The sequence below is a fragment of the Oryctolagus cuniculus genome, chromosome 5, assembly GCF_051225735.1.
Source record: "Oryctolagus cuniculus isolate XC-2025 breed Fujian yellow rabbit chromosome 5, ASM5122573v1, whole genome shotgun sequence".
Taxonomy (NCBI): Eukaryota; Metazoa; Chordata; class Mammalia; order Lagomorpha; family Leporidae; genus Oryctolagus; species Oryctolagus cuniculus.
The window spans coordinates 23,228,116-23,241,730 of record NC_142871.1 but is presented as its reverse complement, the minus strand read 5'-3'; positions in this window follow the sequence as shown (position 1 = coordinate 23,241,730).

The window sequence follows — 13,615 nt, the reverse complement described above, 5'->3', positions numbered from 1 at the left end:
TAGCCCTATGTATGTACAATTATTGTGTCAAAATAAAAGTTAATTTTAAAATTATTTCTAACATAAAAAAGGGAAAATGTGGCCCTTTTGAGAGGTGTCTCCTAAAAATCAACTTTTTTTTATATACAGAAGATCAATTCAGTATATACTAAGTAAAGATTTCAACAGTTTGCACCCACACAGAAACACAAAGTACAAAGTAGTGTTTGAGTACCAGTTATACTGCTAATTCATGTAGTACAACACATTAAGGACAGAGATTCTACATGGTGAGTAAGTGCAGAGTGACTCCTGTTGTTGACTTAACAAATTGACACTCTTGTTTATGGCGTCAGTAATCACCCGAGGCTCTTGTCATGAGTTGCCAAGGCTATGGAAGCCTTTTGAGTTCGCCAACTCTGATCTTATTTAGACAGGGTCCTAGTCAAAGTGGAAGTTCTCTCCTCCCTTCAGAGAAAGGTACCTCCTTCTTTGATGGCCCCGTTCTTTCCACTGGGATGTCACTCACAGAAATCTTTCATTTAGGTTTTTTTGTTTGTTTGTTTTGCCAGAGTGTCTTGGCTTTCCATGCCTGAAATACTCTCATGGGCTTTTTTAGCCAGATCTGAATGCCTTAAGGTCTGATTCTGAGGCCAGAGTGCTGTTTAGGACATCTGCCATTCTATGAGCCTGCTGTTTTTAAACGTGTCAGGAGCAAGTAGAATTAATATAAACAAAATTATTTCCAACTTAATTAGTTATTCTAGATAAAGAAAATAGAACTTAAAAGTCAATTGTTTGGAAGGAAAAAATGCTCCAAATGTCCAAATTATTGGTCCATTGATAAAGAATTGAGGGAAGTATTAAAGCATTTTCATATACTCATTCACTTCTTACCATGAGGTAGTGATTTATATTTCCTTTTGATAACGGAAAGAAGATATGTGGAGAGGATCATTGTAACTTTCTTACAGTCATATAATTGATAAACACACGTGTCTTCTGAGTAATTCCAATGTGCTTCTCATGTGCTTTTTCCTCATTTTCAAGGGAACACAGTATCTTATGCACTTACTGATTCATGGGTTCAACCAATTAATTTAATTTTTATTGGGAATTACTATGGCCTGACAGTTTAATTTTTCTAGCATGTCTCAAAAGTGAAGAGTAGCCAAATGTCTTGGCTATGATCACTACTTGAGAAAAATGATAATATTCAAACACTTCACTCTAATATATCAACATAGTCCTAACATCTATCATGGGACAGAAATCTAATTGAATTTATTATTATCACTTATTGAAATATATTAATTTTTAGGATTTTTTCCTCACTTTTACTAGCTAACCTCGTCTATTCCACCAAACATTCTCAATCTTAATTGAGAGAACACATCTCAAAATATAGAAAAATCTCATCCTTGGAGTACCAGTAGTTTGGGCCCTTTAGTAGCATACCAAAATACATCCATATTGCATAGTATCACAGGGACTATAGGCAAAACTGAGAACAAATGAAGATAATTTTTATGCCAAATTTTGGATTTTTCCCCAGGTTCACAGTTTCCTGGCAACATGATTTAGAATTCTTAGTTAGTGTGCTGCCAGAAAAATAATATTTGGTGTCACTTTATACTGCAGCTTATATGTTGATGATGTCATCTCATATGGGATTTCTCTAATTATTAATACACATGTTCTCCTCATTTGCAGGCACTAATGGTGTGGTAGGAAAATTCCTGCCAAAATTTCACTGTGGTCGTGAATAACTTGGCTTCCTAGTTGTATTATAGAAGACAATGTGTTGGGAATTAATTTTTGTTATGGGCTTTGGCAGTGTGAAGCCTGGATTCTGTCGGTGGGAGGTTGGGTAAAGAGATTGTATAACTGAGATGGGAGGCGCGTTATGTACCTGGCTCTGAGAAACCTGGATGAGGTAAGATGGAGAGATTTTTGCTGATTTAAAAAATTGTTTTCACAACCCTTCACCTCTAATACCTATACCCAAGCATTACCCAAGGCCAAAATCCTCCGTGAATTGAGAGAAAATTGAATCCATGGATGTGATAAGACTCAGAATTAAGGACCAGAGTAGATACTAATTGTAGGTCTTACAGGACAGAATAATGTGAAATGGTATATTCTCAGTGCAGTACATTACATTCCCATCAAGATATTTTTAAAGTATCAGCCTTTCCTCTCCTGGCAGATTTTGTAGTTCTGGATCTGCTTACAAGAGATAAAAAATCCATTAAGGGGATATCTATGGTAATGACATGGCCTTTCTTGTCACTTCAAATGAAACCCATTTCATCTTCTCTATATTTATATGCATGCATCAGTAAAGCTGCCCATTTCATATTTTTTTGTATTCGAAAGGGAGAGTGTCAGAGAGAGAGAGACAGAAAGAGGAAGTTCTATCCACTGCTTAACTCGCCAAATGCTCATAAAAGCTAGGGCTGGGCCAGGCCAAAGCCGGAAACCTGGAATTCAATCTGGGTTTTCTTCTAAGAGTGTAAAGGAAGCATGTACTTGGGCTATCATTCACTGTCTTGCTAGGCACATTAGCAGAAAACCGGATTGAAAGTAGAGTAGCAGGTCTTGAAACAGGCATTCCGATATGAAATGCAAGAGTTCAAAGTGGCAGCTTAATTTAATGTTGCATGACAACAGTCCCAAAGATTCCTATTTCTTAATTATAGATAAAGATTACAAAAAAGTTTTGATAATTTAGAAAAATTTTTTCTCTTGGATCATTAATCTCAGGAAATGCTCTTCATTGTTTTTGACTAAGAAGTTTAACTTCCTCTGAAGTGAGTTCCTTCTTTTCCCACTTTATTTACCTTAAAATGCCCAATTGTAACATCCTTTGCCTGTTTCTCGGGTTAGGTCTGTTCCCTTCTTCTATGGATTTCTGGTACACGATTGCCCTGGCTGAGTCTCACTCTCACTTTACCTAAGCATGCTTTCCTGGACCCTTTTCCCTAACACATGTTAATATGCTATTGCCAAGAAGTTTTGTCCATGACTTCTTCTATCTTTTATTTTTTCATTCACTTTAAGGAACCTTTTATCTTGTGACTGATATCATTTATGTCCTTATCATAGAGGGCACTTTAAGAGGTTCATGGAAAAATGCAATTAAAATAAATTCAAAAAGTGTTTGAAATTCATGAACAGTTACATAAGCATTCTGAAGATTCATCATACTTTGAGATGGAGTCTTAAAGGTGGAATTGCTAGGTTTTTAAAAAAAAAAAGAGAGAGAGAGAGAGGCTGGCACTGCAGTATAGCAGGTAAAGCCTCCACTTGCGGTGCCGGCATCCCATATGCCCGCCGGTTCGAGACCCAGCTGCCCCACTTCTGATCCAGCTCTCCGCTATGGCCTAGGAAAGCAGTAGAAGATGGTCCAGGTCCTCGGGCCCCTGCATCTACATGGGAAACCTGGAAGAAGCTCCTGGCTCCTGGCTTTGGATCGGCAGAGCTCCGGCCATTGCGGCCATCTGGGGAGTGAAACAGCGGATGGAGGATCTTTGCCTCTCCCCTCTCCGTGTAACTGTGACTTTCAAGTAAAATAAATAAATCTTTAAAAAGGAAAAAGAAAGAAAAAAGAAAATGCATGCAATTTGGTTTTATGCTGTCAAATTTTTCACCATGTGGGTTATATCATTTGCAGCCCCAATATATGGCATAACTTATTTTTCCACAGTGTTAATCAGCAGAGCGATGCATTTTTGCCAGTCTGATAAGTGGAAAGTAGTGTCAGTTAAATTTGCATCTCTCTTATTGTAAATCATTTCTAGACCCACTGAGTTAACTTATCTGTGAACTACTCATTTCTATTTTTAATTATTTTACATATGTTAATGTTTAAAAATAAATTTCTCAATATATAATATGAAGGTTTTCATAAACTAAGGTTATCAGTCTTTCATCTGCAAGTTGCCAAAATGTTAAATTCAGTTGGCCATTTTCTTGAGATTTTGCTTGTGGTGTGTCTTATCAGTCAAAAATTTTCATGGTTATATTGTCAGGCTTGTTAATATTTTAAGTTGCTCCTGGGTTTTGAATGATTTACCAGTACTTGTTAATTTCTCTTTATATTTTGATCTTTCATTCCTTTCACTTCTGCATTTGTAATTCAAAAATTATTGTGTCAAAAATCTATTTCTCCTCTTCCCCTTCTGTTGCTCATTTTCTTTTCTTGTCTCTTATTTCAATCGATGGCTATCCAGTTCTATCCTTGTCACTTAAGCCTCAAATCTCCAAACCATTCTCCATTTCCTACCTGCCCTTCTCACACTGACGAGATGTCTTAAAATTTCTGTTCATGATGTTTTCATCTGGTTATATAAAAATCATAAAATGCAGACTGACAGCAGTAGATATTGAGTCTATTTTGGCTTAAAGTATAATAAATTTCATGTGGTATTTATTGGTTAGTAATATTAACTGAAAGCAAATTCTGATTTTCTTTAACAATGACAAACTGAACCAGTGATTGATATACCACGAATTCTTTAAATGAATCTCAGAGAAAAACACAGTGGCAGGAAATGATGTATTTTAACAATAGCCTTAGGTAAGCTGGACAACTTATGACCTTGTCTGCATTTGGAGCACGATAAACTCCGGATGGGGTTGCTGAATGGCATATCTTATTTGCACTAAGACCAAACATCCCTGAGAAGAATGATCAGTTACCAACTCATAGTTCAGTAGGAGTCATCAATATCATATAAGCATCAAATCTGTTAACAGATACATTACCTTATTAATAAAAAGCACAAAGGAAAAATGTCTTAGAACGAGAGTAGGTAAGTTAATGCAGAGTCTTGATGATTGGTGCTGCTTCCATGTTTTCATTTTTTACCTATAACACAGATCAATAAATAATTTATTTTTATCTTTAAATTGATAGTTTGAAGTGCACCGTGAAAAGCCTGTAGTCAACTCATATATGATATTGATCAATTTTTAAAAGAAATCCAGATGTTCAATGTCATTTGATAACATTCATTTTCAAGGCTAAATAAAGCTTGCAGAAAGCAGATATCAGAATATTGTTTGTGGTTTGTGTAGATGATAAAATAATTTATCAAGAGAATCAGAATTTCACTTTTGTGGCTATTCAAGACAGTCCATGTAAATTCAGAAAACTGGTATACACCTAAAAACTATGAGTAGACTTCTTAAGTAATATATCAACAGAGTATTGGAGCCAGTGCTGTGGCGCAGTGGGTTAAGGCCCCAGCCTGCAGCACCTGCATCCCATATGGGCACCGGTTCGAGTCCCAGCTGCTTCTCTTCCATTCCAGCTCTCTGCTATGGCCTGAGAAAGCAATAGAGGATGGCCCAAGTGCTTAGCCCCCTGCACCCACGTGGGAGACCTGGAGGAATCTCCTGGCTCCTGGCTTTGAATCAGCTCAGCTCTGGCCATTGTGGTCATTTGTGGAGTGAACCAGCAGAATGGAAGACCTTTCTCTCTCTGCTTCTACCTCTCTCTGTAACTCCACCTTTCAAGAAACTCTACCTCTCAAATAAATAATAAAAAAATCTTTAAAAAATTTCAATTCAAACTCGCTATTGATTCAGAAAACTTATGAAACTGAAAGATTATTTTTGTAATTTCACAAAAAATGACCAATTAAAAATATGCTCGAAGGTACAAGGACATAATGTAAACTCAATTAAGTAGCCACACTACTGATAGCTAACTTCTACTCAACATTGCCTGGCATTTTCCATCCATTATTCTATTCCAAATCATTATGTGCCAGTCAATGCTTTAGTAATATTCACATTATTTGTGATTGACAGGTGATATACATAGAATCAGTTTTATTTCTAGTACTGTATTATGGTTGAATAGTTAGTGACACAATTTCCATCAGTTCTCTATGCTAGATATTGGGCCCTAGTGCGAGACCTGGAAGAAGCTTCTTGGTCTTGGCTTCGGATTGGCTCAGCTTTGGCTGTTGTGGCCTTTTGGAGAGTGAACCAGCAGATGGAAGACCTCTCTCTCTGCCTCACCGTCTCTCTCTCTGTGTCTGTAACTCTACGTCTCAAAAATACATTAAAAAAAGTCTTAAGAAAAGGAAAGCAGAGAACTTAAAAAAAGAAGATACACATTATAGGAATTTCCAAAAGATGCCTTCAAGAGCAAGAGAAGTGTTTCAGGATAGAGTGCTTGATATTAACGTATGAAAGGTGTTAAATATTTTGGCAAATATATAGATAAGTCTAAACAAATATAAAATCTATTATAATATTGATAATAAGAATATTAACATTATTTAATATGTGGGCATAATAAAGGGTAGAATTGAAATATTGGACCACATTACATTTAAGTTGAAGTGTTGGTGATGGCATTTGAAATATGAAAATGTATTTGGAAGGCTTCAGAAGTATATATGAATACTAATAAAATTTATACTTTGTTATTTATATATGTTAAAAGACCAAGGGTCTGAATTCAGTGTAATATCTGAGTATCTAGAGATACACACACACACACAAAGGTTTTCAATTATAAAATCTGAATAAAAACTGAAGTTATTTAATACTAATGTACCAATGGTTGTTTCTTAGTATTAGCAAAATTACTATTGTAGAATAAAGTGTTAGTATGAGAAACTAGATGGGGCTATGCAGGAACTTTATTCTCTCTGTGTAACTTTGTAAATACAAGATTACTTTTAAATAAAGTGTTTATTTTGAAAATAAAGCAGGATAGTTACTAAATGAATAGCAAACAACACAGCACATTGAAATATGTAGAGGTTAAAAAGTAGACTGATAACGAGAAATGTATAACTTAACCTAAAGGTAAGAAAGAACACATATAGAGACACACACTCATGAGAAAAAATAATTGATACCTCAAAATTAAGTACTGGAGATAGAGCACTTAATTAAAATACATATAAATGACCTAAATTCTTTAGATCTTCTTTATTAACAATCTCAAGTGGCTATAAAAATGATGCCCAACAATATGTATCTGAAATATGTTCATCTAATACATTAGATCACTAGTAAATTTGATGCTAATGTTTAAAAAGAAATATATAAAATACATTTGAGTCATGGTGAGGCGATGTAACTGCACTAATGTTAGAGGAAATAGACTTCAAAGCAAAAATACTATTAGTGATATCAATGTCAAAAACTCCCCAAAGATTCAGTACAGTAGAAATAAAAATTTTATTGTAAGATATATTTTTATCTTTTATCTGTCTATTCTAGAATTTGTTGATTTGAGCTAGACAGGGGGCAGGTTTATGAGTAAAGAATCCAAGACTTGCAATAGTCTCTGTGCTTTAGCCAAGCTTAGCTAAAATTCCATGCCCTTCTCTGCCAATCCAACATAGCTGAAGGTTGGCAAATCCACTTCTAACCAGGAACTACTTGGGCTATGTTGTAACCCCGGGAAAGTGTAATCTCTTGCTTAAGTGACTGGATGCTATACCATGTTTAGGACCTACAGATAAAGGAGCAGCTGTGGACCTTGCTGGGAATGGTAGGTTTCTGTAGGACCTGGCTTCTGGGATGCGTGTTGATAGCCAAACACTCATATGGGCCTTAAAGGGTATGGCACTTACCCACTTTAATGGACAGGAGAAAAATATGAAAATTTTAAGAAAGATTATGGATCTACTGGCAAAGCCCCCTACAGTAGGAATTCCTAATCTAAATATGCCCTTTACCTGTTTGTCACAGAAAAGCTAGGTATAGCCCTGTTTGTATTTATCGCCAAATTGGGCCCACTTTAGTGACAAGTAGCCTACTTTTTTAAGCAACTGGATTCAATGGTCATATGATGATCTATGTGCTTGAAAGCAATTGCTGCTACACAATTTAGTTGAAGAAACCACCAACCTAAATTTAGCCTAAACCCTTGATGTTCAAACTCCACACAAGTACAAGGAGTTCTAGAGATTAGAGGCCACTAGTGATTAACAGGAGGATGTCTTACCAAGTACCAGCTCTTCTTTTGGACTCACCCAAGGTAATCTGCAATATATCCCAAGGGTTGAATCCAGCTATATTCCTGCCATCTGGAGATACTGATAGGCAAGATCACTCTTGTGTCAAAATTATAGAGCATGCCAACTACCAAGTAGGTCTGATCTACAAGGTGATCCTCTTGAAAACCCAAATGCTGAATGGATCACTGATGGCAATGATTTTGTGAAGGAAGGAGTTTGGAAAGCAGGATATGCCATAGTTTTTCTTTCCCAATTAGTAGAAGCCCAGGCATTGCAACCCCACACTTTGGCCCAGAAGGCTGAACTTACTGCCTTGACTAGACCCTTAACACTGGGGAAAGGTTGATATTTACACAGACCCCAACATACTTTCCTTGTACTACATGCACATGCAACAATTTGGAGAGAAAGAGTCCTCCTGACTGTAAAAACTCTCTCATTAAACATGGGAAGAGATTTACCTCTCCTGCAAGTGGTTTTGGCACCTCTGGAAGTGACTGTTGCTTACTTCTGGCAACAGCAGAAGGGGGAAACCCACATCATTTAGAAAGAGCAGTGGCAGTCAAATCAGCAAAGAAGGCTGTGAATCAAGAAGTTTTTGAATTTGCTCTAAAATCCAAGCCTCTAGAGACAGCCGGAAGTCTCTAATACAACATACTTGAGGTAGAATGGACACAATAATGAGGCTACACTGAAGAGTCCAAATGGTTGTCGACTTTACATTGTAAGATTTGCTAATTACCTCTCAGTGGAAAGCTGTCTAAGAAATGCATGACTCTCCCCATCTGGGAAGGTGGTCTCTAATGTGGTAGTGTCTTATGTCTTTGGAGGAAAAGAATTATATATTGTTATAAGGAAAATAACTCAATCCTTTCTCCCTCTGTCTACTAAATAGACCTGGTGGTCATACCAGACCAACTCCCATATGCCTTTAAAAGCAAAGGAACTCATCCAGGTGAATATTGTTAGATAGATTGTATTAATATGTTCTTAGCAAATGGTCACAGATATCTATTAGATTTCATTAATACTTTCAAAAGATGGATGGAGGATTTAGAATCCAAATGGAAAAACTCCTAAAGTAGCTAACATCCTGTTAAAGGAAGTAATGGCATGTTTGGGGGCTCCCAAAATGTGATAACGGACCCCCTTTTGTCATGAAAGTATCTCAGCAGATAGCTACTGCTTTAGAAATTCCATACCATTTCAATTACTCCTGGAAGTCTTCAGATAAGGTATAAAAAGCCCAACCATAATCTTAGAAAGACTCTGGCCATGCTTTGCCAAGAAACCTCAGAGGGGCTGGCACTGTGGCATAGCAGATAAAGCCATTGCCTGAAGTGCCGGCATCCCATATGGGCTCCAGTTCAAGTCTTGGCTGCTCCACTTTGATCCAGCTCTCTGCTATGTCCTGGGAAAGCAGTAGAAGACAGCCCAAGTGCCTGGGCCCCTGCATCCGCGTGGGAGACCCAGAAGAAGCTCCTGGCTCCTGGCTTCTGATGGGCTCAGCTACGACCATTGCTACCAACTGGAGAGTGAACCAGCGGATGGAAGATTCTCTCTCTCTCTCTCTCTCTCTCTCTCTCTCTCTCTCTGCCTCTCCTTCTCTCTCTGTGTAACTCTGACTTTCAAGTAAGTAAATAAATCTTTAAAAAAAAAAACCTCATAGGCCGGCACTGCGGCTCACTAGGCTAATCCTCCGCCTTGCGGCACCGGCACACCGGGTTCTAGTCCCGGTCGGGGCACCGGATTCTGTCCCGGTTGCTCCTCTTCCAGGCCAGCTCTCTGCTGTGGCCAGGGAGTGCAGTGGAGGATGGCCCAAGTCCTTGGGCCCTGCACCCCATGGGAGACCAGGAGAAGTACCTGGCTCCTGCCATCGGATCAGCGCGGTGCGCCGGCTGCAGCGCGCCGGCCGTGGCGGCCATTGGAGGGTGACCCAACGGCAAAGGAAGACCTTTCTCTCTGTCTCTCTCTCTCACTGTCCACTCTGCCTGTCAAAAAAAAAAAAAAAAAAAAACAACACCTCATAATCATGGCTCAAACTACTGCCTATTACCATGCTTAGGATGAAGATTACACCCAAGACTACCTTACCATTTAGCTCTTTTGAAATATTGTGTGGGAAACCATTTTTCACCTTTAATCTCCTCTTTGCTTCAGATATCCAGATCATAATCTACCATATGACCCAGCCACCCAATTCCTTGGAATTTACCCAAATGAAATGAAAGCAACATATGAAAGAGTGATCTTTACCCCTTTGTTTATTGCAGTTAAATTCAGAATAGCAGAGATATGGATTCAACACAGATGTCCATTAGCTGATAAAGAAAAGCTACTATATATACTCCGTGGAATGCTATTCAGGCGTAAAAATGAATGGAACGCTATCTCTTGCATCAAAATGGATGCAACTGGAGACCATTATGTTTAGTGAAATATGACAGTCCCAAGAAGACAAATATCATAGGTTTTTTTCTGATTTGTGGTAGTGAATACAGAATACAAAAAAAAAATGTACAGGATGAAATAGACATGATTGTGATTGTATTTTTTTTTAGCCCTGTGGAATTGTTGTCTTTATGCTTTTTACTTGTCAAATAATATGGTTAATGGTACTTTAATCCTGTGATTATAGAGTGTACTGAAATTATGTATCTGCAAAATTAAAGAAAGAAAGAAAGTGATTGGGGGGGGGAAGAGAGAGGGAGGTCACTAAGGTTAAATTCCTAGAATTTTGGGGCAGGCGCTGTGACGTGGCAGGTAAAGCCACCACCTGCAGTGCTGGCATCCCATATGGGCGCTGGTTCGAGTCCTGACTGCTCCACTTCTGAACCAGCTCTCTGCTGTAGCCTGGGAAAGTGGTGGAGGATGGCCCAAGTCCTTAGGCCTCTGCTCCCATGTGGGAGACCTGGAGGAAGCTCCTGGCTCCTGGCTTCAGATCTGCACAGCTCCGGCCACCGTGGCCATCTGGAGAGTGAACCAGCAGATGGAAGACCTCTCTTTCTCTTTGCCTCTCCTTCTCTCTCTGTAAGACTCTGACTTTCAAGTAAATAATAAATAAATCTTAAAATTCCTAGAATTTTACCTATGAAATACATAAAATCTGTTCTCTTTATATAACTAAAAATTTTAAACATGAAAGAGTAAATCATAGAAACTAACTAGAATGATTTGAATATCCAAGTTATAAAAGAAAGAAAAATAAGGATTGTCAAATTTCAATTATTAATGTCTAAGGAAGATTGGGGGAGAAACAAATTATTCAGATATTTGCGTCAACTTTGCAGAATGGAGGAGACAGTAGTTCACTTTAAATTACTGAGTTGACTTCTCATTTGCTTTGGTTTTCTTTTTCTTTTGAGCTCATTGATTTGTATGTATGACCATAACATTTACCATGACTAAACAAATCAGGGTGATCTTAACATATCTTTATTCACAAAGGTCATTGAATTGTCGTTGTACAATAAAATGTTCAGGAAATATGTCTTTAGGAATTACTTTTTCTTCTATTTCTATGAGATGGACAATTTGGTTCATATTATAAAAGGGCAAATTTGCATACACTCAACATTTTGGTTTTCAGTTAAGATATTAAGACCTCCCACCCACCCTAAAAGCAATCTTTCCTCTTCAATTTCACTCGCATAATAAAAAATTTAAAATAATATAAATAAAAATAAAAAGAATGGCTATCATACAAAAACAATCAGGTGCTAGTGAGGATGTGGGAAAAAAGTACCCTAAAACACTGTTGGTGAAAATGTAAACTAGTAAAACCATTATGGAAGATAGTATGGAGAGTCCTCAGAAATCTGAAAAAAAATCTACCATATGACCTAGCCATCCCATTCCTAGAAAGATATCAAAGGAAAATGAATTCAACATATGAAGAAGATATTTGTACCACCCCATATAAAGCAGCTCAATTCACAATAGCTAAGGTGTGCACCAACAGATGACTAAATGAAGAGAATGTGGTCCATATACGTGGTGGAATACTACCCAGTCATGAAAAATAATGAAACCCTACCTTTACAACAAGTTTTTTGCAACAGAGACCATTTTGCTTAGTAAAATAGCCCAGGCCCAAAAAGACAAAGTTCACATGCTTTCTCTTATCTGTGGTAGCTAATATATAGAGTAACAAAACAGAAACATAATATAAAGGAGGGAAATTGACATCTTGGAACTTGAGTATTTTTATAGACATTGTCTATATGCATGTTGAAAAGTGGTCTCTAAACTTTTGACTTTTTGATCTCTTGATTTGGTGGAACATTAAGCCTATGATTATAAAGTAGATGAAGAATATGTTATTGCAAAAGTTAAAAAAAGGAAGAAGGATGGAGGGAGATATGAAGGGAGAGAACTATCACTATAATCTTAGAATTATTTCCATGCATGACTTGTAATCTGCTCTTCTTATATTAATAAAAAAAATTAAAAAGAGCTATGGATGGAGCAAAAAAGTTGTTTGTCATTAGCTATATGACCATATTACAAGCCTAATCCTATGCTAGAGACTTCACAAGTAGAGGCGTTTAATTACTTTTAAGGGTTTTATAGAGAACAAGGAGACCATCAATGCATAAATGGATGTCAAGCATTTCTGTAGATTGCTACACAGTACTATTTTCCTCCTTTTTGTTGTAATAATATCTGAATTTTTAGAATTTTACCCACCCACCCCCAACTTGGTTAAAGTGAGAGAACAACTATTGTGTGGCTCTGATTTTTTTCCAGCTAACTCAGGTGACCTCATATTCTTGAAACAGTACTTAGTCCTATGCTGGTACAGTCAGCTTAGTTTTTGGAATGTGGTGAGGAATGCTAAGACATGAGCTGAGGCATGGGGTCCTTCTCTTCCATGGCTTAATGTCACATGAGAACAGTGAATCTGGGAATCCTGTAGCCTGAGATGCTACTGTGGGGAGAGTCAACATGAGAATACTGCAGAAAAATGATGAAATTCTCACAAACTAACCTTTGTACAATATCACCTTTCTTTTTTTCTGAGTAAAGTTTCCTGTTACACTAATCTGAAATATTTTGGGTAATATTGGTAAGTTGTTTTAAAAGAAAAAAGTAACAAAGTAAAATTAACATAATTTATCAGAAAACAAAGAATGATTAATTCATGTCTGCCCCCAGAACCAGAAGAGGTTCAGATAACTGCTATAGTGCCATAGGCAGAGAGCTTATGAATACCTATGTGGAAAACAATTAAAAATAGATTTGTGTTGTTAGAGTGGAAATAGCCTAGGTAGAAGTTACTTGTCAGTGTCTGATTGGTAAAGTCTCTAGTTTTGTTTTACTCTATACATTGTGCTTTGGTTTACTTACATAGGAACTTAAAACAGTGGAGTTACTCCAGCCTCATGGCCTCCAAACTGAAGGCTTAAAAAAAACCACCTTCAGCTCAAAATGACCTTGCCTTCCTTTAGTATTGTTATTTAACCACCTACCAAAGGAAATTCACTGAATGGCTGGAGTGGGCAACTAGCTCAGAAAAATTCTCTAGAAATTAATAGTTACATGGTTAATGTGTCATTATAATGAACACTCACCCGGTCTTTAGGCATAGACATTTTTTATCTCATCATCTGTACAGTTAATTGTTTATTATAATTTCATAA